The 24,778-nt window shown below is 37.1% G+C and overlaps 1 pseudogene; it reads left to right on the top strand.

The window, feature by feature from the left end:
- The first annotated feature begins 5,671 nt into the window (after positions 1–5,671).
- On the top strand, positions 5,672–14,811 carry LOC124958374 (septin-7-like; annotated as a pseudogene).
- The last annotated feature ends 9,967 nt before the right edge of the window (positions 14,812–24,778 follow it).

The raw sequence follows: 24,778 nt of genomic DNA, 5'->3' as shown, positions 1-24,778 counted from the left end.
CCATATAATTCTCAGCTGAATTCTATTCAAACCTTTAAAAAAGAACTAAACCATACTTCTCAAATTATTCCATGAAATAGAAAGGGATGGAAACAAATTCAATTTCATTCCATGAAGCCAGTATCACACTCATACCAAACCATATAAGGTCATATCAAGGAAAGAAACTATAGACCAATATCCCTCAGGAACTTATATGCAAAAATACTTTTAAAATATTAGCAATAAGTGGTTCAACAACATGTTAGAAGACTGTACACCACAACCAAGCTGGTTTTTATTCCAGGATGCAGGATGATATGTGCAAGTCTAATATATTAAATCATGAATGTAATTAATCACATAACAGAATAGGATGAAAAGCACTTAGTAATCTCGAATAGATGAGGGAAGGCCTTCAACAAAATTCAGCACCCATTCATGATAAAAATCACTGAAGAACTAGGATAGAAAGAACCTACCTCAACATTATAAAGGCTAGGTATGAAAAACCCAAAGCCTCATGTAAATTGGGAAAACTGAAAACATTTCCTTTAAAATCTGGGACAAGACAAGGATATTACTCTCACTACTCCTATTAAGTAATGCTAGATATTCTAGTCCGAGCAATTAGACTAGGGAAGGAAATAAAGGAATAAATATAGAAAAGGAAGAGTCAAATTATCACTGTTCGTACAGCATACGATCCTATATTAAGAAGATCCAAAAAACTTCACCAAAAGACTATTAGAGTTAACAAACAAATTTTGGCGAAATGCTACCAGATTACCAAATCAATATACAAAAATCAAAAGCTTTCCTATATACCAACCAAAAAATCTGCTGAGAAGGAAACCAAGAAAGCACATTCATTCATAACAGTCTCAAAAATAAGATAAAATAAATAATTAGGATAAATCTAATCAAGAAGATGAAAGACCTCTACAATGAAAACTAGAACATTTAAAAAAAAATAAAGAAGACCTCAGAAGACAGAAAGACCTCCCATGGATAGGAAGAATTAATACTGTTCAAATGGCCAAACTATTTAAAGCAATATTACAGATTCAGTGTAATCCTCATCAAAATACCAATAACATTCTTCACAGAACTAGAAAAAAAAAAAAAACAGTTCTAAAATGCACTTCGAAGAATAACAGACCCAGAATAGCCAAAGCAATTTTTAGCCAAAAAGCAATGCTGGAGGCATCACAATTCCTGACTTCAAATTATATTATAGATGCTGTACAGATTCAATGCAATTCCAATTAAAATCCCAATGACGTACCTTACAGAAATAGAGCCAGCAATTATGAATTCATCTGGAAGAATAAGAAACCCAGAATAGCTTAAAACAATCCTTAGCAGGAAGAATGAAGCAGGGGGTTATAGCAATACCAGAACTTCAACTATACTACAAAGCAATAGTACAAAAACAGCATGGTATAGGCACCAAAATAGACAAGTAGATCAATGGTACAGAATAGAGGACACAGACACAAACCCAAATAAATACAAATTTCTCATACTAGACAAAGGGGCCAAAAATATGCAATGGAGAAAGATAGCCTCTTCAACAAATGGTGCTGGGAAAACTGGAAATCCATATGCAACAGAATTGAAACTAAACCCCTATCGCTCACCCTGCACAAAAATCAACTTACAATGGATCAAGCACTTGAAATCAGACCAGAGACCCTGCCTCTTATAGAAGAAAAAGTAGGTCCAAATCTTCAACTTGTTGGCTTAGGATCAGACTTCCTTAACAGGACTCCCATAGCACAAGAAATAAAGCAAGAATCAACAACTGGGCTAGAATCAAACTAAAGAGCTTTCTCTCAGCAAGGGAAACTATCAGCAATGCAAAGAGAGAGCCTACAGAGTGGGAGAATATCTTTGCCACTCATACTTCAGATAGAGCACTAATTTCCAGAATACATAAAGAACTCAAAAAACTCTACACGAAGAATACAAATAACCCAATCAACAAATGGGCTAAGGATATGAATGGACACTTCACTGAAGATCTACAAGCAATCAACACAACATGAAAAAAATGTTCACCATCTTTAGTAATTAGAGAAATGCAAATCAAAACTTACACTAAGATTCCATCTCACCCCAATCTAGAATGGCGATTATCAAGAATACAAGCAACAATAGGTGTTGCAGAGGATGTGGGGAAAAAAGTTACACTCATACATTGCTGGTGGGGTTGCAAATTAGTGCAGCCACTCTGGAAAGCAGTGTGGAAATTCCTTAGAAAACTTGGAATGGACCCACCATTTGACCCAGCTATTCCACTCCTCAGTCTATACCCAAGGACTTAAATCAGCATACTACAGAGATACATCATACTACAGAGTCACATCAATGTTCATAGCAGCTCAATTCACACTAGCCAGACTGTTGGAACCAACCTAGATATCCTTCAACTGATGAATGGATAAAGAAAACTGTGGTATATATATATACAACGGAATATACTACTCAGCTATAAAGAATAATAAAATTATAGCATTTGCAGGCAAATGGATGAAATTGGAGAAATAATCATGCTAAGTGAATAAGCCAATCTCAAAAATCAAAAAGACGAATGATCTCACTGATAAGCAGATGATGACACATAATGGGGGGTGGGAGGGGGGCAAGAATGGAGGAAGGAGGGACTCTATAGAGGGAAAAGAGGGGTGGGAGAGGTGGGCAGGAAGGAAAAAAATAACAGAATGAATGAAACATCATTACCCTATGTAAATGTATGATTACGCAAATGGTATGCTGTTACTCCATGTACAAACAGAAACAACATGTATCCCATTTGTTTACAATAAAAATAAATTAAAAAAAAAAAAAAGAAAAACAAAATTAGCTGGGAATGATGGTGTGTGCCTGTAATGACAGATGCTTGGGAGGCTGAGATGGGAGGATTGTAATTTAGAGGTCAGCTTGGGCAACACAGCAACACTTGTTTCAAAAACAAACAAACAAACCCCTGAAAATGAACAAATAATAGTTGTCACCCTTCAAAAAAAAATTATAGTATAGAGCTATACTAACAAAAAAATGCATGGTACTGGCTTAAAAACAGATACATAGACCAATGGTAAAGAACAGAAGACACAGAGACAAATCTACACATCTACAGTCATCTGATCCTTGACAAAAGTGCCAAAGACAAACACTGGAGAAAAGAGGGCCTTTTTAACAAATTATGCTGGGACAATGGTTAATCATATGTAGAAGAATGAAACTAGACCCATATCTCACTTTGCACAAAAATCAACTCAAAATGGATCAAGGACCATAAACTATGCAACTCCTAGAAGAAAATGTACGGTCAACAACACTCCAGAAGAAGCAAGAGTGTTCCAGATGGTAATGTAAAGGTACAGATGAACCCAGGAGATCAGGAGATATATAGGAACCAAATTATAAAGGCCTCATATGACAAAGTAATCAAGGCTCTACAGAGATCCCAAGAGGTTCTAAACCACAAATTTGATCAGACCTATTTATATTATTCTGCCTAGCCTTCCCCTTCATGTGTTTGCTTCTTAAGATTTCTTTAGGATGTAATTCATGTATTATTTTCATTCAAATATCAGTGTGATCTATCCCTTTTCTGAATTTTCTACAGCACTTCTTAAGAAAACAGTGTGCTTAGAACCTAGGTTCAAACTGGCAAGTATATTGCAGCTTAGACAACTGTATAGCAAGGTAATTCAAACACACCTGTGTGCTCTATTTATACTATTTAAAATGTCAAAAGGTTGTCTATGGGGCAGATAGGTATGATAAGAACACTAGACAGTAGATGAAAGAAAAAGTTGCTGGGAAGAACAAATCAGTGCTTAATGTTGCCAATTTCTTTTTTGCTGATATGGTTCAAAAAAAAAAAATCAAGTCACATGAGGGGTGCCTAACAGGTGAGATATCAGATTTTAAAAATGTTCATGTTAACATATTTACTTATTTTTAGTTTTGTGAAGGACTTTAATATAATGATTAGAGTTTAAACTTTCTTAATACGATCAACCGTTTAATAGAGTTTATGTTAATAAAAACAAAATATTTGCTTTTTGTATTATACTGGAAGATTTCCATTGTGGTCCACAGTTTCTATGCCACATCCCATTTGACAAGAAGTTGCAAACAGCCAAGCGCCCATGGAAAGCTGCATAATGTACAGGTCGCCATTCTCTCTTATCAGTCACGCTAGGATCCTACAGGTAACATTCACAAGGACTCAAGTTCTTTCCATTTTGTAGGGAAACACTAAGCCTAGCAGCTTAATTCTGCAAATGACAATTGGAGGCTGTTTTGTAAAACTATTACGTAAACACTAAATAGAATAGAAAAATTTTACTGCAACCACTGATTTGAACACACGAGCTCTTAAGACATTAGTGAAGTTTTATAAAATAATCTTTTTAAAAGACACGTAAGTCAAATAACAGTTTTTATAAAGGAACCTAACTATAAATCCTAACCAATAAAATGAAAGGATGAAATAATAACAATAAGTCTTATAAAGAATACTAAATAAATACACATTTTTAAAAATACTTGATCAATGTTTCCTCTATGATATGGGTAACCTAACATGACACTCTGATAAGAGCTGTGGGCAGCTGGCAGCCACTCCTGCCATTTACACCCCAGACATTTCCACTTAGATAGCTTCCTTCTAACAGAAACCCCATGTCATCCTGAAACTGTTACACTAAATATATTTATACTTTGATTCAGAACTTAATTTGGAGCTGGTCAACCTGTGTTTGAGTCCTGAATCTGGCTCTGCTTATTTATACTGTTGTTATCTTGAACAGTACTTAATCCTCTGAGTTTGGATATCTTATCTATAATATGTAGATTATCAAGTTTATTTGATAGGATTTAAAGGAATTTTTTAAAAAGAAATAATATTCACAAAATAAAATGAAAAGGATAGTTTAAATGATCAATCATATCAAGACACTTTTTCTCTAACTACAGAAACACCAACTCTTACTATGTCTTCAATATAGGTAATCCTTTCTTTATAGCTATTTTTATGATCAATGCGTAATATTAAACATAAATATTTCAATAAATAAAATTTCTGGAGAAAGGAATCACTTTCTAAATCTGTGTATGAAATAAAGAGTTTCAAAAGAAGGAGGGAAGGAGAGAAAGAGGAGGAAAGGAAAGAGGTTAACACAAAGAAACATACGGAAATTGTAAAGATTTATAATTCCCTGGTTAACATTTGTTTAAAAGCTTTAGAATCTTCCTAGTGAAACTATGATCTGGCATTAAAAACCTCTGAAATACTTTGTACTACTTAACTGTTATCTGGGAGTGGATGGTACTGTGAGATTAACCTGAATTATTGCTCCATATTCACAGATGAAAAGCTAAAAGGAATAATTAAATTACTTCCTTAAAGTCAAATAAGGGATTTCAAAAGTTAGGAAGAGATAAATGGACAAGCAAAGGCTATTCCATCTATGATTATACACTATCATATTAACAGAGTCCCTTACCACTCCACTTCGGAGCATGATCTGTAAAGTGAAAGAATGTCCATGAGTTGCAGCAAGAGTAAAGGAGTGCATCCACGATCATCTTGAGCTGCTAGGTTTGCTCCATTTATTACAAGAGCCTAAAGTAACAAAATGAGAATGAGTTTACAAGTGTTCAATAGTCAATCATGAATGCAGATACAGATAAAAGTAAGCAATTTATTAACCTATACCTAAATTATTTTACATGCCCTTATATGTGTGCTACAGGAAAACTGTGAGATACTTTTTAGCCAATATTAAGAACATGCTTGAGAATTTTTTTTAATATTCCCAAGGAGACATTTCTAATAGTGGAATTTACATTCTGATTGAGCATGCACAAATTTCATGAGCAGATTAATAACCACTAAATCAAATATTTTTATGATAAGCTAATAAGACTAACAATTGTATTATTTCAAACGTAGAATCTTTCATTACTTGCCTTTGAACTCAATGAAAGGATTTAATTATTAAAGTAACTAGTCTAAACTCCAGGTCAAGCTTCCAAGGAGATTTCATCTGAATTTGCAATGGCCCAATTTTCTGTATAAGGATTGTGTCATATATACACAGCACACCCTTCTATATAACATATACAGTCATTGTTTTAAAATAATTATTAGTCCCAATCAAATCCCAGCAAGTTATTTTATGGACATCAACAGATTCTAAAGTTTTTATAAAGAGAATAGTCAACATAATATTGAAGGAGAAAAACAGACAATCCAAAGTAGACCCATATGAATACACTCAACTCACTTTTGAGAAAGGAGTAAAGGTAATACAATGAAGAAAACATTGCCTTTTTAACAAATGTTGATGGAACATTAGACATTATTTTAGTCTGTTTTTGGGTAGCTATAACCAGAAGATCTAACAAGATCAACCTAAAGGAAGAAAAATTTTATTTTAGATCATGGTCAACCTGCTCCATAGCTCTGGGTCCAAGGTAAAGCAGAACCGCATGGCAGAAGAATATAGTGGAGGAAAACAGCTCAGGGCATGGCAACCAAGAAGCAGAAAGAACTCTGTTCAGTAGGGACAAAATATAAATCCCAAAGTCAGCCCAGTGACCTACTTCCTCCAGTCTTCCTACCTACAGTTATCACCTAGTTAATCCATTTGTACATCAATCCACTGATTAAGTTTTTTTAAAAAAAAACTCTCATAATCACTTCACACCTAATCAATATTGCATTGTCTCACACGAGCTTTCAGCAGATACCTCATATCTTAACAATAATAGACATCCACATGCAAAATCAATGAATCCAGACACAGACTATATGCCTCACAAAAAGATTAATTCAAAACCAGGTGAAGTGACACATGCCTGTAATCCCTGAACTAGGGGGACTGACCCTCAAGAACTTAGAGAGACTCTGTCTCAAAATAAAAATAAAAAAGGGGACAAACATAATGCAGAAGCCTTAGAGGCACTGTTAAAGAAACATACAAAGAGGCTCGAGTATTCACAACCATGGAGCTCAACCGAAGAACCTTGAAGGCTATGTGGGATTTGCCAATCTCCCAAATCAAGTTTACAGAAAATCAGTGAAGAGAGGGTTTGAATTCACACTTACAGTAGTAGGTGAATCTGGACTGGGAAAATCAACATTAATCAACTCATTATTCCTCACAGATTTGTATTCTCGAGTATCCAGGTCCTTCCCATAGAATAAAAAAGACTGTTCAGGTGAAACAATCCAAAGTTTTAATCAAAGAAGGTGGTGTTCAGTTGCTGCTCACAATAGTTAATACCCCAGGATTTGGAGATGCAGTGGATAATAGTAATTGCTGGCAGTCTGTTATTGACTACATTGATAGTACATTTGAGGATTACCTAAATGCAGAATCTCAAGTGAACAGACGTCAGATGCCTGATAACAGAGTACAGTGTTGTTCATACTTCGTTGCTCCTTCAGGACATGGGCTTAAACCATTGGATGTTGAGTTTATGAAGCATATGCATGAAAAAGTGAATATCATCCCACTTATTGCCAAAGCAGACACACTCACACCAGAAGAATGCCAACAGTTTAAAAAACAGATAATGAAAGAAATTCAAGAACATAAAATTAAAATATATTAATTTCTAGAAACAGATGATGAAGAAGAAAATAAGCTGGTTAAAAAGATAAAGGAATGTTTACCTCTTGCTGTGGTAGGTAGTAATACTATCATTGAAGTTAATGGAAAAAGGGTCAGAGGAAGGCAGTATCCTTTGGTGTGGCTGAAGTTGAAAATGGTGAACATTGAGATTTTACAATTCTAAGAATATGTTGATAAGAACATACATGCAAGACTTGAAAGATGTCACTAATAATATACACTATGAGAACTACAGAAGCAGAAAACTGGCAGCTGTGGATAACAACAAGAATAAAGGGCAGCTTACGAAGAGTCCTCTGGCACAAATGGAAGAAGAAAGGAGGGAGCATGTAGCCAAGATGAAGAAGATAGAAATGGAGAAGGAGCAGGAGTTTGAGATGAAGGTCAAAGAAAAAGTTCAAAAACTGAAGGACTCTGAAGCTGAGCTGCAGCGACGCCATGAGCAAAGAAAAAGAATTTGGAAGCCCAGCATAAAGAATTAGAGAGAGGGATCCAAGATGGTGGACTAGAGGGAGGCTGCGTTCCTTGTCGCTCCCTAACTCCGGTTTCAAGCAGAGGATATCTGTTTCTTTGTGAGGCAGTTTTTGCTGCTTATCAATTCCCTGGTGTTTACCACATTTGTCTTCTGTGATGACCTGCAGTCTGTCAGCATATCAACGCCTTTTTTGAGTGCAGATTTCTCACTGTCAGGCGCCTGTCATCCGCCATTTGCCTGCCTCTCGCCTGTCCATCGCCTGCCTTACACCTATCCATCACCCAACGCATGAGGTTCACCTCCCGATCCTCTGACAACAGTCAGCAAACTGATCGCCGACGACCAGTGGAGCACCAGCTGCCTGCTGTTGCCTGGAAGTTCACTGTTATAGTACCTGCAGGTTTGATTACACGTGGCTGCCGCCATTTTGAGAAAACAGCCAGGCCCCGTAGGACACCTGGCCAGACTGACTGAGCCCTGTCTTCAAGATCCCTCAGCCCAACCGATCACTACCTGCCTCTGGGGCCCTCACATCGACTGATTGCTCCCTGCCGCCAGGACCCCCAGACCAACTGACTGCGCCCTATCACTGGGACCCCAGACTGACTGATCGCAACCGGCCTCCAGGATCCCACAACCACACAAAACACACCCGACCTCCAGGACCCCTGCCTGACCAACCACATCCCGCCTCCAGGACCTCCAGCTGACCACAGGCACACCCTGAGCTACAGCACCCCATTTGCCAACACATTTTGAAGTCACAGCGGCCATCTTGGATAATCCTGGAAGCCATAGCTCCGATCTTCAGGTGGGGCAAATCCCATCCTGAGACGCCTGCTGGAGGCTTGAAGCTCATTGTCAGGTACCTCTCATGCATCAGGCTACTGAACTCTGGGAGATTTCATTACTACATGACCTTTATACTGTAGATTTTCTTTTTTCTCCTTATTGAAAAATTTTACGTTTTTATTTCTTTACTTTTCTTGCTCTCTTTTCCATTTGTTTACCTGTTCCCTCAGAGTCTCTTTCTCCCTTTTTTGCATGCTAACATCCAATTTATTTGATTACACTCTCACCCTTTCTATTATCTAGAACTTCTGTATAATCTTTTCTTATCCATTAACAGCCACATGCTACATCCCTCTGCATCCTCTTTGTCCTCCATTAGAAACTGCAGACCTTACTGCAAATCTGTTTGTTTTATCGAAGATAATATTTAACTCATTCTGTTTATTATAACAATTTTGTTATTGTCCTCATAGGGGCTATTTGGTCTAGGATTGCCTAGTGTCTGAATTGGGCACTGCTAGTATTGATCTCCCCTAAAAGAAAAGGTTTTGGAAACCTATAGGGCCACTATAAGCCTATAGGGGGAAATCTGCAATACCCCAGATCTGCACTGCTAGAGGGGAAGATACATGAACAACATGAAAAAAACAATGGAAGAAAATGATCCAAACAAATCTAGATTCTATATTAATAGAATCCAGTGACAGAATGTTAGAAAATGTCAGAAAAGAACTTCAGATTATACATGATTAAGATGATTCACGAAGCAAAGGATGAGATAAGAGAGCAAATGCAGGCGATGAATGATAATACCAATAAGCTAAAAGAGCACCTGCAGGAAGCAAAAGATCATTTCAACAAAGAGATAGAGATTCTCAAAAAAAAAAAAAAAAACAAAACAGAAATCCTTCAAATGAAGGAACAATAAACCAAATAAAAAACTCAATGGAAAGCATCACCAAAAGACTACACCACTTGGAAGACAGAACCTCAGACAATGAAGACAAAATGTTTCATCTTGAAAATAAAGTTGCCCAAACAGAGAAGATGGTAAGAAATCATGAACATAATCTCCCAAGAACTATGGGACATCATGAAAAGACCAAATTGAAGAATTATTGGGATTGAGGAAGGCACAGAGATACAAACCAAAGGAATGAACAACCTATTCAATGAAATAATGTCAGAAAATTTCCCAAACCTGAAGAATGAAATGGAAAATCAAATACAAGAGGCTTTCAGAACACCAAATGCACAAAATCACAACAGATCCACACCAAGGCACATTATAATGAAAATGCCTAACATTCAAAATAAATACAGGACTTTGAAGGCCATGAGAGAAAAGCATCAGATTACATATAGGGGGAGACCAATACGGATAGCAGCCGATGTCTCAACCCAGACTCTAAAAGCTAGAAGGGCCTGGAAAAACATATTTCAAGCTGTGAAAGAACATGGTTGCCAACCAAGAATCCTATACCCAGCAAAACTAACCTTCAGATTTGAAGATGAAATAAAATCCTTCCATGATAAATAAAAGTTAAAAGAATTTACAAATAGAAAGCCTGCACTACAAAATGTTCTCAACAAAATATTCCATGAGGAGGAAAAGAAAAACAACAATGGAGGTCAGCAAAGGGAGAAACTACCTTAGAGAAAAACCACTCAAAGAAGAAACCAACACAACTTAAAAACCAAAAATAAGCCCAAATGACTGGGAATATGAACCATATCTCAATAATAACCCTGAACGTTAATGGCCTAAACTCATCAATCAAAAGACATAGACTGGCAGAATGGATTAAAAAGAAAGACCCAACAATATGCTGCCTGCAAGAGACTCATCTCATAGAAAAAGACATCCACAGACTAAAGGTGAAAGGATGGGAAAAAACCTACCACGCACATGCACTCAGGAAAAAAGCGGGGGTTTCCATCCTTATATCAGATAAAGTGGACTTCAAGCCAAAGTTAGTCAGAAGGGATAAAGAAGGACATTTCATACTGTTTAAGGGAACCATAAATCAGGAAGACATAATGATAGTAAATATTTATGCCCCAAACAATGGTGCATCCCTGTACATCAAACAAATCCTTCTCAATTTCAGGAATCACATAGACCACAACACAATAATTCTGGGTGACTTTAACGCACGGCTGTCACCACTAGATAGATCTTCCAAACTAAAACTGAACAAAGAAACCATAGAACTCAATAACACAATCAATAACCTAGACTTAATAGACATATATAGAATATTCCATCCATCAATGAGCGGATTCACTTTCTTCTCAGCAGTACATGCAACCTTCTCGAAAATAGACCATATGTTATGCCACAAAGCAGCCCTCAGGAAATGCAAAAAAATAGAGGTACTGCCTTGTGTTCTATCAGATCATAATGGACTGAGAGTAGAAATCAATGACAAAATAAAAAAACAGAAACTACTCCAACACCTGGAGACTAAATAATATGCTATTGAATGAAACATGGATAACAGAAAACATCAGGGAGGCGATAAAAAAATTCTTAGAGGTCAATGAGAACGACAATACAACATATCAAAATCTCTGGGACACTATGAAAGCGGTACTAAGAGGAAAATTCATTGCATGGAGCGCATTCCAGAAAAGAATGAAAAGTCAACAACTAAATGACCTAATATTACAGCTCAAAGTCCTAGAAAAAGAAGAACAGAATAACAGCAAAAGTAGTAGAAGACAGGAAATAATTAAAATCAGAGCTGAAATCAATGAAATTGAAACCAAAGAAACAATTCAAAAAATTGACAAAACAAAAAGTTGGTTCTTTGAAAAAGTAAACAAAATAGACAAACCCTTAGCCACACTAACAAAGAGAAGGAAAGAGAAAACTCAAATTACTAAAATGTGTGATGAAAAAGGAAATATCATGACAGATACCACTGAGATACATAACATAATTAGAAGCTACTTTGAAAATCTGTATTCCAACAAAATAGAATCTACCAAAGACATTGACAAATTTCTAGAGACATACGCTCCTCCCAAACTGAACCAGGAGGACATACACAATTTAAACAGATCAATATTAAGCAATGAAATAGAAGAAGCCATTAAAAACCTACCATCCAAGAAAAGCCCAGGACCAGACGGATTCTCAGCTGAGTTCTACAAGACCTTCAAAGAAGAACTCATTCCAATACTTCTCAAAGTATTCCAGAAAATAGAAAAGGAGGCTACCCTACCAAACTCATTCGATGAAGCTAATATCACCCTCATACCCAAACCAGGAAAAGACACATCAAGGAAAGAAAATTTACACCAATATCCTTGATGAATATAGATACAAAGATCCTTAACAAAATATTGGCAAACTGTATCCAAAAGCATATTAAGAAAATCGTGCACCATCATCAAGTGGGGTTCATTCCTGGAATGCAAGGATGGTTTAACATCTGTAAATCAATAAACGTAATCCATCATGTCAATAGACTTAAGGATAAGAATCATACGGTTATATCAATTGACGCAGAAAAAGCGTTTGGCAAAATACAACACCCCTTTATGCTCAAAACACTAGATAAAACAGGGATAGTAGGAACATACCTGAACATTGTAAAGGCTATCTATGCTAAGTCCATGGCCAACATCATTCTTAATGGAGAAAAACTGAAACCATTTCGTTGAAAAACGGGAACAAGACAGGGATGTCCTCTTTCTCCACTTCTATTCAAAATTGTCCTCAAAACTCTAGCCAAAGCAATTAGGCAGACTAAAGAAATTAAAGGGATACGAATAGGAAAAGAGGAACTTAAGCTGTCACTGTTTGCTGATGACATGATTCTATATTTAGAGGATCTAAAAAACTCCTCCAGAAAACTTCTAGACCTCATCAATGAATTCAGCAAAATAGCAGGCTATAAAATCAACACAAGCAACAAAACAACTGAAAGGGAAATGAGGAAAACAACTCAATTTGCAATAGCCTCAAAAAAAAATAAAACACTTGGGCATCAATCTAACCAAAGAGGTAAAAGATCTCTACAATGAAAACTACAAAACATTGAAGAAAGAAATTCAGGAAGACCTTAGAAGATGGAAAGATCTCCCATGTTCTTGGATAGGAAGAATTAATATTGTCAAAACGGCCATACTACCAAAAGTGCTATACAGATTCAATGCAATTCCAATTAAAATCCCAATGATGTACCTTACAGAAATAGAGCAAGCAATTATGAAATTCATCTGGAAGAATAAGAAACCCAGAATAGCTAAAACAATCCTTAGCAGGAAGAATGAAGCAGGGGGTATCGCAATACCAGAACTTCAACTATACTACAAAACAATAGTAACAAAAACGGCATGGTATTGGCACCAAAATAGACAGGTAGATCAATGGTACAGAATAGAGGACACAGACACAAACCCAAATAAATACAAATTTCTCATACTAGACAAAGGGGCCAAAAATATGCAATGGAGAAAAGATAGCCTCTTCAACAAATGGTGCTGGCAAAACTGGAAATCCATATGCAACAGAATGAAACTAAACCCCTATCTCTCACCCTGCACAAAATCAACTTACAATGGATCAAGCACCTTGAAATCAGACCAGAGACCCTGCATCTTATAGAAGAAAAAAAAGTAGGTCCAAATCTTCACCTTACTGGCTTAGGATCAGACTTCCTTAACAGGACTCCCATAGCACAAGAAATAAAAGCAAGAATCAACAACTGGGATAGAATCAAACTAAAGAGCTTTCTCTCAGCAAAGGAAACTATCAGCTATGTGAAGAGAGAGCCTACAGAGTGGGAGAATATCTTTGCCACTCATACTTCAGATAGAGCACTAATTTCCAGAATACATAAAGAACTCAAAAAACTCTACACGAAGAATACAAATAACCCAATCAACAAATGGGCTAAGGATATGAATGGAAGCTTCACAGAAGAAGATCTACAAGCAATCAACAAACATATGAAAAAATGTTCACCATCTTTAGTAATTAGAGAAATGCAAATCAAAACTACACTAAGATTCCATCTCACCCCAACTAGAATGGCGATTATCAAGAATACAAGCAACAATAGGTGTTGCAGAGGATGTGGGGAAAAAGGTACACTCATACATTGCTGACGGGGATGCAAATTAGTGCAGACACTCTGGAAAGCAGTATGGAGATTCCTTAGAAAACTTGGAATGGACCCACCATTTGACCCAGCTATCCCACTCCTTGGCCTATACCCAAAGGACTTAAAATCAGCATTCTACAGAGATACAGCCACATCAATGTTCATAGCAGCTCAATTCACAATAGCCAGACTGTGGAACCAACCTAAATGTCCTTCAATTGATGAATGGATAAACTGTGGTATATATATACAATGGAATATTACTCAGCTATAAAGAATAATAAAATTATGGCATTTGCAGGCAAATGGATGAAATTGGAGAATATCATGCTAAGTGAGATAAGCCAATCTCAAAAATCCAAAAGGCGAATGATCTCACTGATAAGCGGATGGTGACACATAATGGGGGGTGGGAGGGGGGCAAGAATGGAGGAAGAAGGGACTATATAGAGGGAAAAGAGGGGTGGGAGGGGTGGGGGGGAAGGAAAAAATAACAGAATGAATCAAACATCATTACCCTATGTAAATGTATGATTACGCAAATGGTACGCTGTTACTCCGTGTACAAACAGAAACAAGTATCCAATTTTTTTACAATAAAAATAAATTTAAAAAAATTTTTTTTTTAATTTTAAAAAATAAAAAAAAATGAGAAAAAGAATTAGAGGTAAAACGTCATCAGTTTGAGGAGGAGAAAGCAAACTGGGAGGATCAACAACGTATTTTAGAACAACAGAACTCTTCAAGGACCTTGGAAAAGAACAAGAAGAAAAGGAAGATCTTTTAAACTTTCTTTTAACCACCATGTATTAGTTGCCAATATGCCAGCTTGGACATCAGTGTTTGTTGGATCCGTTTGACCAATCTGCACCAGTTTTATCCATAATGATGGATTTAAAAGCAAGACAACATTTATTTTTTTGTTGTTGTTCTTGATGGAGATTAAGATGCCTTGAATTGTCTAGGGTGTTGTGTACTTAGAAAGTAACAGCTCTAAGTACCTTTCTACATTTTCTTTTCTTTTTAAATTTTTATTAAAAAGATGTCTTCAATTTAATGCAAGAGAACATTTTACTATTGTACAATCATGTTCTGGTGGTTTGATTGTTTACAGGATATTCCAAAATAAAAGAACTCTTGAAGGTTTTCATTGAGGATAAATTGCCATAATATGATGCAAACTATGCTTCTCTATGATAATTATAATACAAAGGTTCCATTCAATGCAGCCTATACAATAATGTAATTTAGTCTAACACAGTTGACTCTATTATTTGACATTGACACTTGCATTGTTTAAAAATACACATGGAAAAAAAAAACCTATATGCTTACAGTGCACCTAAAGCTTTTTTATAACAACTTCTTTTTTGTTTGTTTTGGATTCTTTAAATATATATTATTCTCATTTAGTGCCCTCTTTAGTTAGACTCTCATTACTGCTTCATTTTTGTAATAACATTTAATTTAGTTATTTTCCATATATTGGCCCTGCTAAAATAGAATATAACATCTTTCATATGGTAGGAACCAACAAGGAAACTTTCCTTTAATTCCCTTTTTACATTTTATGGTAAGTAGCAGGGAGAAAATGCATTTATGGATCATTTCTAGGCAAACTGTGAAGCTAACGACCAACCTGTTTCTACCTATATGCAATCTCTTTATTTTATTAGAAATGGGCATCATGGCCTCTTAAAGAGAACAAAAGTCACCATTCTGCATTTAGCTGTATCCATATATTGCATTTCTGTATTTTTTTGTTGTATTGTAAAAAATTCACATAATGAACAATGTTGTGATGTAAAAAAAACAAATAAATAAAAATAAAAAATGAAAAAGGAAGGGGATGTATCTCAGTGGTAAAGTTACTTAAAATTCAACAATAAGAAAATAATCCAATTTAACCCCTGGGCCAGGGGCTGGGGTTGTGGCTCAGTGGTAGAGTCTGGCCTAGCATGTCTTACACAAGGCACTGGGTTCCATCCTCGGCACCACATTAAAATAAAATAAAGGTATTGTGTTCACCTACAACTAAAGAATGTATATTTAAAAAAATAAAATAAAATAAAAATGGGCCAGGGCTGGAGATGTAGTTCAATGGTAGAGCTTGTGCTTAACTTGTAGGAGGCCCTGGGTTCAGTCTCTAGCACAAACAAACAAACAAAAGTTCAGAAGACCTGAACAGACAGATTACTAAAGAAGATATATGGGTGGCCAATAAGCGTATGTAAAGATATGCCACATCAAATATATAGAAATGCAAATTAAAACAAGAAGATACTACTACCTACCTATGAGAACCACCAAAATTCAGAACATTGAAAATACCAAGTGCTGGTATTTACCACAGATTTCAAATGCAAAATGGTACAGCCACTGTGGAAACAGGCAGTTTCTTACAAAACTAAACACAAGTCTTATGACAGTCCAGCAATCACACTCCTTGGGATTTACCCAAAAGAACTAAAAACTTACATCTACACAAAAATCTGCACATGGATCTTTATAGCAGTTTTACTCATAATTGCCAAAACTTGAAAAAAAACAACATATCCTTCAGCGAATAGATAGATGGTAGTACATCCAGACAATCAGAATGTTACTCAGTGCTAAAATGAAAGGAGCTATCAAGCAATGAAAAGACATGGAGGAAACCAAAATACATACTATCAAGTGAATGAAGGCAGTATAGAAAGGCTACATAGTATTTTATTCTAACTATATGACATTTTGGAAAAGGCAAAATCATGGAGGTCATAATGACTCATTGTTTCTAGGGGTTAGGGGAAAGGGAAGGACAAATAAGTGCAGCACAGATGATTTTTAGGGTAGGGAAATTATTCTGAATGATACCATAATAGTGGCTATGTCGTTACACATTTATCCAAACCACAGAATGTAAAATACAAAGAATGAACCTCAAGGCAAACTATGAACTTTGGATGGTTATGAAATGTCACTATTATTTATTCATCAACTGTGAAATCAATTAATCAATAAGAAACTTTGTACCTTCTACTCAATTTGCTGAACGTAAAACTGATTGAAAAAAAGTTTGTTTGTTTTTTAAAGAACTATTAGTTAATTTTTTTTTTCCTTGAGGGTTAAGGAGTGAATGCTGGGCCTTGTGTATGCCAAGCATGCACTTTACCACTGAGTTATACCCCCAGCCAATAGTTCATATATTTTTAGTTCTTTTTCTCCCTCAGCCTTTTATTTTTTTAAGCCAGTCTATATTTACCACTATCTCAGCAAAGGATTACTCAGTCTTTTTTTTTTTTTTCACTCAGTCTTAATACCTATCAAGGGTTTCAGAAAAAATAATTTCCATGATTTTATCTTATTCTTATTAAGTAGTCAATAATTATCATAAATGATATAGTGAGTGCTTACTATATTTTAGAGCTCATAAAGAATATGAAGACTTCTTAACTTGGGGAGTTAAGAAATATGTAGAGACAAAGATAATCAACTATATAAAAAATACTCCTTGATCAGAACAAAGCACCACCAAAGCTCTGAGAAGGAATTGATCATTTTGAGGAAGAGAAGGATAATGAAAGCATAGAGAATGACTTGATCTAACACTTGGAGAAAGGAAAACATGCTTCGATCCTAATGTCCCCAGAAGTTATTACTGTGTTTTATCTTTCACTGCCCATTTATCAAATTAATACTTCAATGCCTCAACTTCAAATCCACCTGCAAACTGGGTGCCTTTCCTACTCTTGCATAGAAATATAACCAGCTTCCCCCTATAATGAGTTCAATGGCATTTCTTTAACTTTATACCCTAGCTTTTTCCTGTAACTGATATTCGGCCTAACTTTCTTTTCTTTTCTTTCTTTTTTTTTTTTTTTGAGGGGGGATACCATGAATTGAACTCAGGGGCCCTCGACTACTGAGCCACATCCCCAGCCCTATTTTGTATTTTGTTTAGAGATAAGGTCTCACTGATTGCTTAGCACCTCACTTTTGCTGAGGGTGGCTTTGAACTCGTGATGTTCCTGCCTCCTAAGTTTTTAAAATAAACTTCTTCCTTCACTTCCACAGCTCTAATTCATTCTGGCTCTCCTATCTTCTGATCTTTAATCTCAAGTCTTTATTCATGTCTATCTTCTCCCATGCCTACTACTAACATTTGTCAACATTCAACATTCCTTAATACTCTAAACTCTTCTCTACACGTTATTATTCCTGAAGTCTTTTGTCTCCAGCACCCTTTCTAACTGCCTAGACTTTCTCTACCTACCTAGACAGTCTCTAGACACCTTAAAATCAACATGTGACAAATTGAACTCAACATCTTCTTTGCCTTTCAAATTTCCCTATCCACTGTGTTATAATTATCTGTCATTTGGACTTAAATTCTCACTATACTCTGTTAATGCCTGCTTTGCAAAATGCCTTGACTTTTTTTTCCTCCACCAGCACCTAATTTCACTCTCTTTGGTTAGTGATTACAGCAAAAATATTTAAAGTTGGGCATGGTGGCACACACCTACAATTCCAATGGCTCGGGAGGCTGAGACAGGAGGATGGTGAGTTCAAAGCCAGACTCAGCAACTTAGCAAGGCCCTAAGCATTATTACATTAATACATTAAGGTGAGACCCTGCACCTAAATAAAATACAAAAAAAGGGCTGTGAGGATGTGGCTCAGTGATTAAGCCCCCTGGGTTCAATCCCCAGTACCAAAAATATATCAGTCTATATATCTATATCTATTTATACATATATATATATAAATATATATATATATGTATATTTATATATGTGGTTTCTTGCCTTTGAACTCTTCATCCCTGGTAAAACCAGACACATTTTGCTAGAATAATTTTCTGAATGCCGATTTATTACCTTATTCTCCTATTAATGTCCAAGTACTAGATGTATCTGTACATATGTGTGTATGCATGTGTAGATATACACACACACATCAATGTGTACAGATATAGTGTGTATGTGTGTATGTTCATAACAGTCCACATCACAAACTGCCCATATTCAAAGAATACATCTCAATTTTACAATTCACACTAGAAATACAATATAGGGTATCTAGGACAAGTCTAGGCTCAAATAGCAGCTCTGCCACTTGCTTAGGTAACATACTTAACACTGAATCTGTTCATAGTCTATAAAAAAGGGAACTCATAGAACTGTTTTGTTAAATGAAATGATGCATTCAGAGTAAATATTAATCTTCAATAAATAATTGTTTGTATTTGCTTCTAACAGAGTCCCTGCCAACAATGCTTCATACTATTCACCTCTTTAAAATCAGCCTATTCTTTTATTGAACCCAGGGGCTTACACTTGGTTGGCAAGCACACTGCCACTAAGCTAGATGCCCCACCCTAAGATCAACCTATTCTTTTTGGCTTAGCTGACATTATTTCTGTTTATATTCCTCTACCTTCTCCTAAATTATACAATTCTTCTCATCTATACTTTTCATCAGAACTTTAATCGAAGACTTTGTTTTGTAATTCAATGAGTAGAGCTCTTGTCATTTCAAATATAATCTCAGGAGTTCTACAGGAAGAAAATATTTATTTATATGACTCTAAATATCTCCAGATACCAGTCTATTTTACTACATTGATTAAACTTAGTTACTCTAATAAACTAGATTCTACCACATATTAATAAGTTACCCTGGCCATGAAATACATTAAATTAAGATTCAAGCATGGCAAGTATCTTAGTCTGTTCAGGTTACTATAAGAAAATACTTCAAACTGGGTAATTCGTAAACAACAGAATTTATTTCACAGAGTTCTGAGTGCTAGGAAGACCCAGATCAAGGTGTTAACAGATTGTGTGCCTGGTGAGGGACTTTTCCACATAAATAGCGACTTTTTATTTTTACCTAGCTCTTTGGGTATTAATCCCATTGATGAGACCAGATCCCTCATAATCTAATAACCTCCAAAAATGACCCACTTCCTAATATCATCACCTTGAGGGTTATTTCAACATATTTATTGTGGCAGGGGAGCACATTCATACTACAGCAGCAAACTTAAGGAGATAATCTGGGCATGACCGTAACATCTCTCAAAACAACCCAAGCAGTCAACTACTTTAGAGATGAAAGGATCTCTGATTTTTGTTTAAGTGAACAGTTGGTATCAAAATACTGAGTTGTGGAATCCACTGTTCTAATTTAGAATATATAACTATGTTTGTTGGATAAAATATTTAGAATAAAAGCAATAGACCAACAGAACTATGCTAAAGTAATTGAACTCATTGAATTTTTAAAAAGTAACCGAGAACAAGCTCCGAGTCCCGGAGCCAGTGTAGCGCAGCATACTCCGGCACGCAAGCAGATTCAGGGACCAGATAGGGCAGCCAGAGACTTCCCCAAGTAGTCTGGACCCCTGCGGTGAGGGGTGCCGTTCAAGCCTAGCTTCTCGGAGCTGACCGCCCAGTGAGAGACTTTCTACATAGAACCAGCCACAAGCCCCCGAACCAACGGAGAGCCTCGATCCGCAAGCAGCATCTGGGATCAGGGCAGGGCAGCCAGAGACCTCTTCAGGCGGCTCTGCCCACTCCGGCTGCAGGCTCTCTTCACGGGGCGATTCAAGATGGCAGCCTAGAGGGAGACTGCACACCCTGTCGCTCCAGAATCCAGGAGTTAAGAAGGGGAGGCATTGAGAGACTCGGACTGAAATAGAGCCACGGATGAGTCTGCCCACTGGGTAAAGCTCGGCCCGGGTGGCAGGACCAGATAGAGGTGGCTTATCGGAGCCGGGCAGGGCAGCTAGAGTCATCCACAGGCAGCCCTGCGCACTCCTGCGGTGGGCCCCGCCCACACAGCCAGCTTCTCCAGGTTCTCGGAACGGAACTGGCCCGCTAGTGAGAGCCTTTCTGACCAGAACAAGCTCCGAGTCCCGGAGCCAGTGAAGCGCAGCGTACTCCGGCACGCAAGCAGATTCAGGGACCAGATAGGGCAGCCAGAGACTTCCCCAAGTAGTCTGGACCCCTGCGGTGGGAGGTGCCGTTCAAGTCTAGCTTCTCGGAGCTGACCGCCCAGTGAGAGACTTTCTACATAGAACCAGCCACAAGCCCCCGAACCAACGGAGAGCCTCGATCCGCAAGCAGCCTCTGGGATCAGGGCAGGGCAGCCAGAGACCTCTTCAGGCGGCTCTGCCCACTCCGGCTGCAGGCTTTCTTCACGGGGTGATCCAAGATGGCGGCCTAGAGGGAGACTGCACCCCCGGTCGCTCCAGAATCCAGGAGTTAAGAAGGGGAGGCATTGAGAGACTTGGACTGAAGTAGAGCCACGGGTGAGTCTGCCCACTGGGTAAAGCTCGGCCCAGGTGGCAGGCCCAGATAGAGGTGGCTTATTGGAGCCGGGCAGGGCAGCTAGAGTCTTCCCAAGGTAGCCTTCCACACTCCGGCAGTGGGCTCCTCCCACACGGCCAGCTGCACGGTGCAGGCCCACAGTGAGAGCATTTCAGCACACAGCCAGATCCAAATCGTGGAACCAGTAGGGGGCTAGGGGCAGTTTTCTTCGGATACGCTGCTTTATCAGATTCCTCCAAGACATCAGGCTACTGAAGGCTGGGAGGTGATACTCTGGAAATCTACCGGGACACTATAAGCCAATAGCGGAAAACTGCAAAATATCAGGGTCCCACTGACAGCTGACCAATATGAGAAAACAAGGGAAGAAAATGTCCCAAACAAACCTAGATACTACATCAATAAAACCCAATGACAGCACAGCAGAAGAAATGTCAGAAAGGGAGTTCAGAATGTACGTAATTAAAACAATCAGGGAAGCTAATGAGGAGATGAAAGAGCAAATGCAGGCATTGAAGGAGGAGATGAAAGAGCAAATGCAGGCATTAAATGATCTCACCAATCAACAGTTAAAAGACCAAATACGGGACGCAAGAGATCATTTCAATAAAGAGTTAGAAATACTGAAAAAAAAACAAACTGAAATACTTGAAATGAAGGAAACAATAAACCAAGTTAAAAACTCCATAGAAAGCATAACTAATAGGATAGAACACCTGAAAGACAGAACCTCAGACATTGAAGACAAATTATTTAATCTTGAAAGCAAAGTTGGCCAAACAGAAAAGATGGTAAGAAATCATGAACAGAATCTACAAGAATTATGGGATATCATGAAAAGGCCAAATTTAAGAATTATTGGGATTGAGGAAGGCTTAGAGAAAAAAACCAAAGGAATGAACAATCTATTCAATGAAATAATAACAGAAAATTTCCCAAATCTGAAGAATGAAATGGAAAACCAAGTACAAGAGGCTTATAGAACTCCAAACATACAAAATTACAACAGACCCACACCAAGGCACATTATTATGAAAATACCTAACATACAAAATAAAGACAGAATTTTAAAGGCCGCGAGAGAAAAGAATCAAATTACATTCAGAGGGAAACCAATAAGAATATCAGCAGATTTTTCAATCCAGACCCTAAAAGCCAGAAGGGCCTGGAACAACATATACCAAGCCTTGAAAGAAAACGGATGCCAACCAAGAATCTTATACCCAGCAAAACTTACCTTCAAATTTGACGATGAAATAAGATCCTTCCATGATAAACAAAAGCTAAAGGAATTTACAAAAAGAAAGCCAGCGTTACAGAACATTCTCAGCAAAATATTCCATGAGGAAGAGATGAAAAACAACGATGCAAATCAGCAACAGGAGGAGCTAGCCTAAAGGAATAGCCAAATAAAGGAGAAACCAAATCATGTCAAAAACAAATCTGAGTCAATTGACTGGGAATACAAATCATATCACAATAATAACCCTGAATGTCAATGGCCTGAATTCATCAATCAAAAGACACAGACTGGCAGATTGGATTAAAAAGAAAAATCCAACAATATGCTGCCTGCAAGAGACTCATCTCATAGAAAGAGACACCCATAGACTAAAGGTGAAAGGATGGGGAAAAACATACCATGCACATGGACACAGCAAAAAAGCTGGAGTATCCATCCTCATCTCAGATAATGTGGACTTCAAACCAAAACTAGTCAGAAGGGATAAAGAAGGACATTACATGCTGCTTAAGGGAAGCATAAATCAGCAAGACTTAACAATCATAAATATCTATGCCCCGAACATTGGCTCATCCACGTACGTCAAACAAATCCTTCTCAATTCCAGAAATCAAATAGACCACAACACAATCATACTAGGCGATTTTAACACACCTCTCTCACCATCGGATAGATCTTCCAAACAAAAATTGAATAAAGAAACTATAGATCTCAACAACACAATCAGCAATTTAGACTTAACAGACATATATAGAATATACCATCCAACAACGAACGAATACACTTTCTTCTCAGCAGCACATGGATCCTTCTCTAAAATAGACCATATTTTATGCCACAAAGCTACTGTTAGCAAATACAAGAAGATAGAGATACTACCTTGTACTCTATCACATCATAATGGATTGAAATTAGAAATAAATGACAGAATAAAAAACAGAAACTTCTCCAATACCTGGAGACTAAATAATACACTATTATATGATGAATGGATAACAGAAGACATCAGGAGGGAAATAAAAAAATTCTTAGAAGTAAACGAGAACAAAGACACATCATATCAAAATCTCTGGGACACTATGAAAGCAGTACTTAGAGGAAGATTTATTTCATGGGGTGCATTCAAAAAAAGAAGTAGAAATCAACAAATAAACGACTTAACACTACAGCTCAAAGCGCTAGAAAGAGCAGACCAATACCAAAAGTAGTAGAAGACAGGAAATAGTTAAAATCAGAGCCGAAGTCAACGAAATCGAAACAAAAGAAACAATTGGAAAAATTAACAAAATAAATAGTTGGTTCTTTGAAAAAATAAATAAAATTGATAAACCCTTAGCCACACTAACAAAGAGAAAGAGGGAGAAAACTCAAATTACTAAAATTCGGAATGAACAAGGAAACATCACAACAGACACGAGTGAAATACAAAACATAATTAGAAGCTATTTCGAAAATCTATACTCCAACAAAACAGAAAACCTCAAAGACATCAACAAATTTCTAGAGACATATGAACTACCTAAACTGAACGAGGAGGACATACACAACTTAAATAAACCAATTTCAAGCAATGAAATAGAAGAGGTCATCAAAAGCCTACCAACAAAGAAAAGTCCAGGACCAGATGGGTTCTCAGCCGAGTTCTACAAAACCTTTAAAGAAGAGCTCATTCCAATACTCCTCAAACTATTCCATGAAATAGAAGAGGAGGGAACCCTACCAAACTCGTTCTATGAAGCCAATATCACCCTGATACCTAAAGCAGACAGAGACACATCGAGGAAAGAAAATTTCAGACCAATATCCTTAATGAACATCGACGCAAAAATTCTCAACAAAATTTTAGCAAATCGCATACAAATATATATTAAAAAGATAGTGCACCACGATCAAGTGGGTTTTATCCCAGGGATGCAAGGTTGGTTCAACATTCGGAAATCAATAAATGTCATTCACCATATCAACAGACTTAAAGTTAAGAATCACATGATTATTTCAATAGATGCAGAAAAAGCATTCAATAAAATACAGCATCCCTTCATGCTCAAAACACTAGAAAAAATTGGGGTAGTGGGAACATTCCTAAACATTATAAAGGCAATCTACGCTAAGCCCATGGCTAATATCATTCTAAATGGTGAAAAACTGAAAGCATTCCCCCTAAAAACTGGAACAAGGCAGGGATGCCCTCT

This window comes from Sciurus carolinensis, chromosome 11 (assembly GCF_902686445.1).
Source record: "Sciurus carolinensis chromosome 11, mSciCar1.2, whole genome shotgun sequence".
NCBI lineage: Eukaryota > Metazoa > Chordata > Mammalia > Rodentia > Sciuridae > Sciurus > Sciurus carolinensis.
The sequence above is the reverse complement of the archived record's forward strand: the minus strand, read 5'-3'. Positions and strand labels throughout refer to the sequence as shown.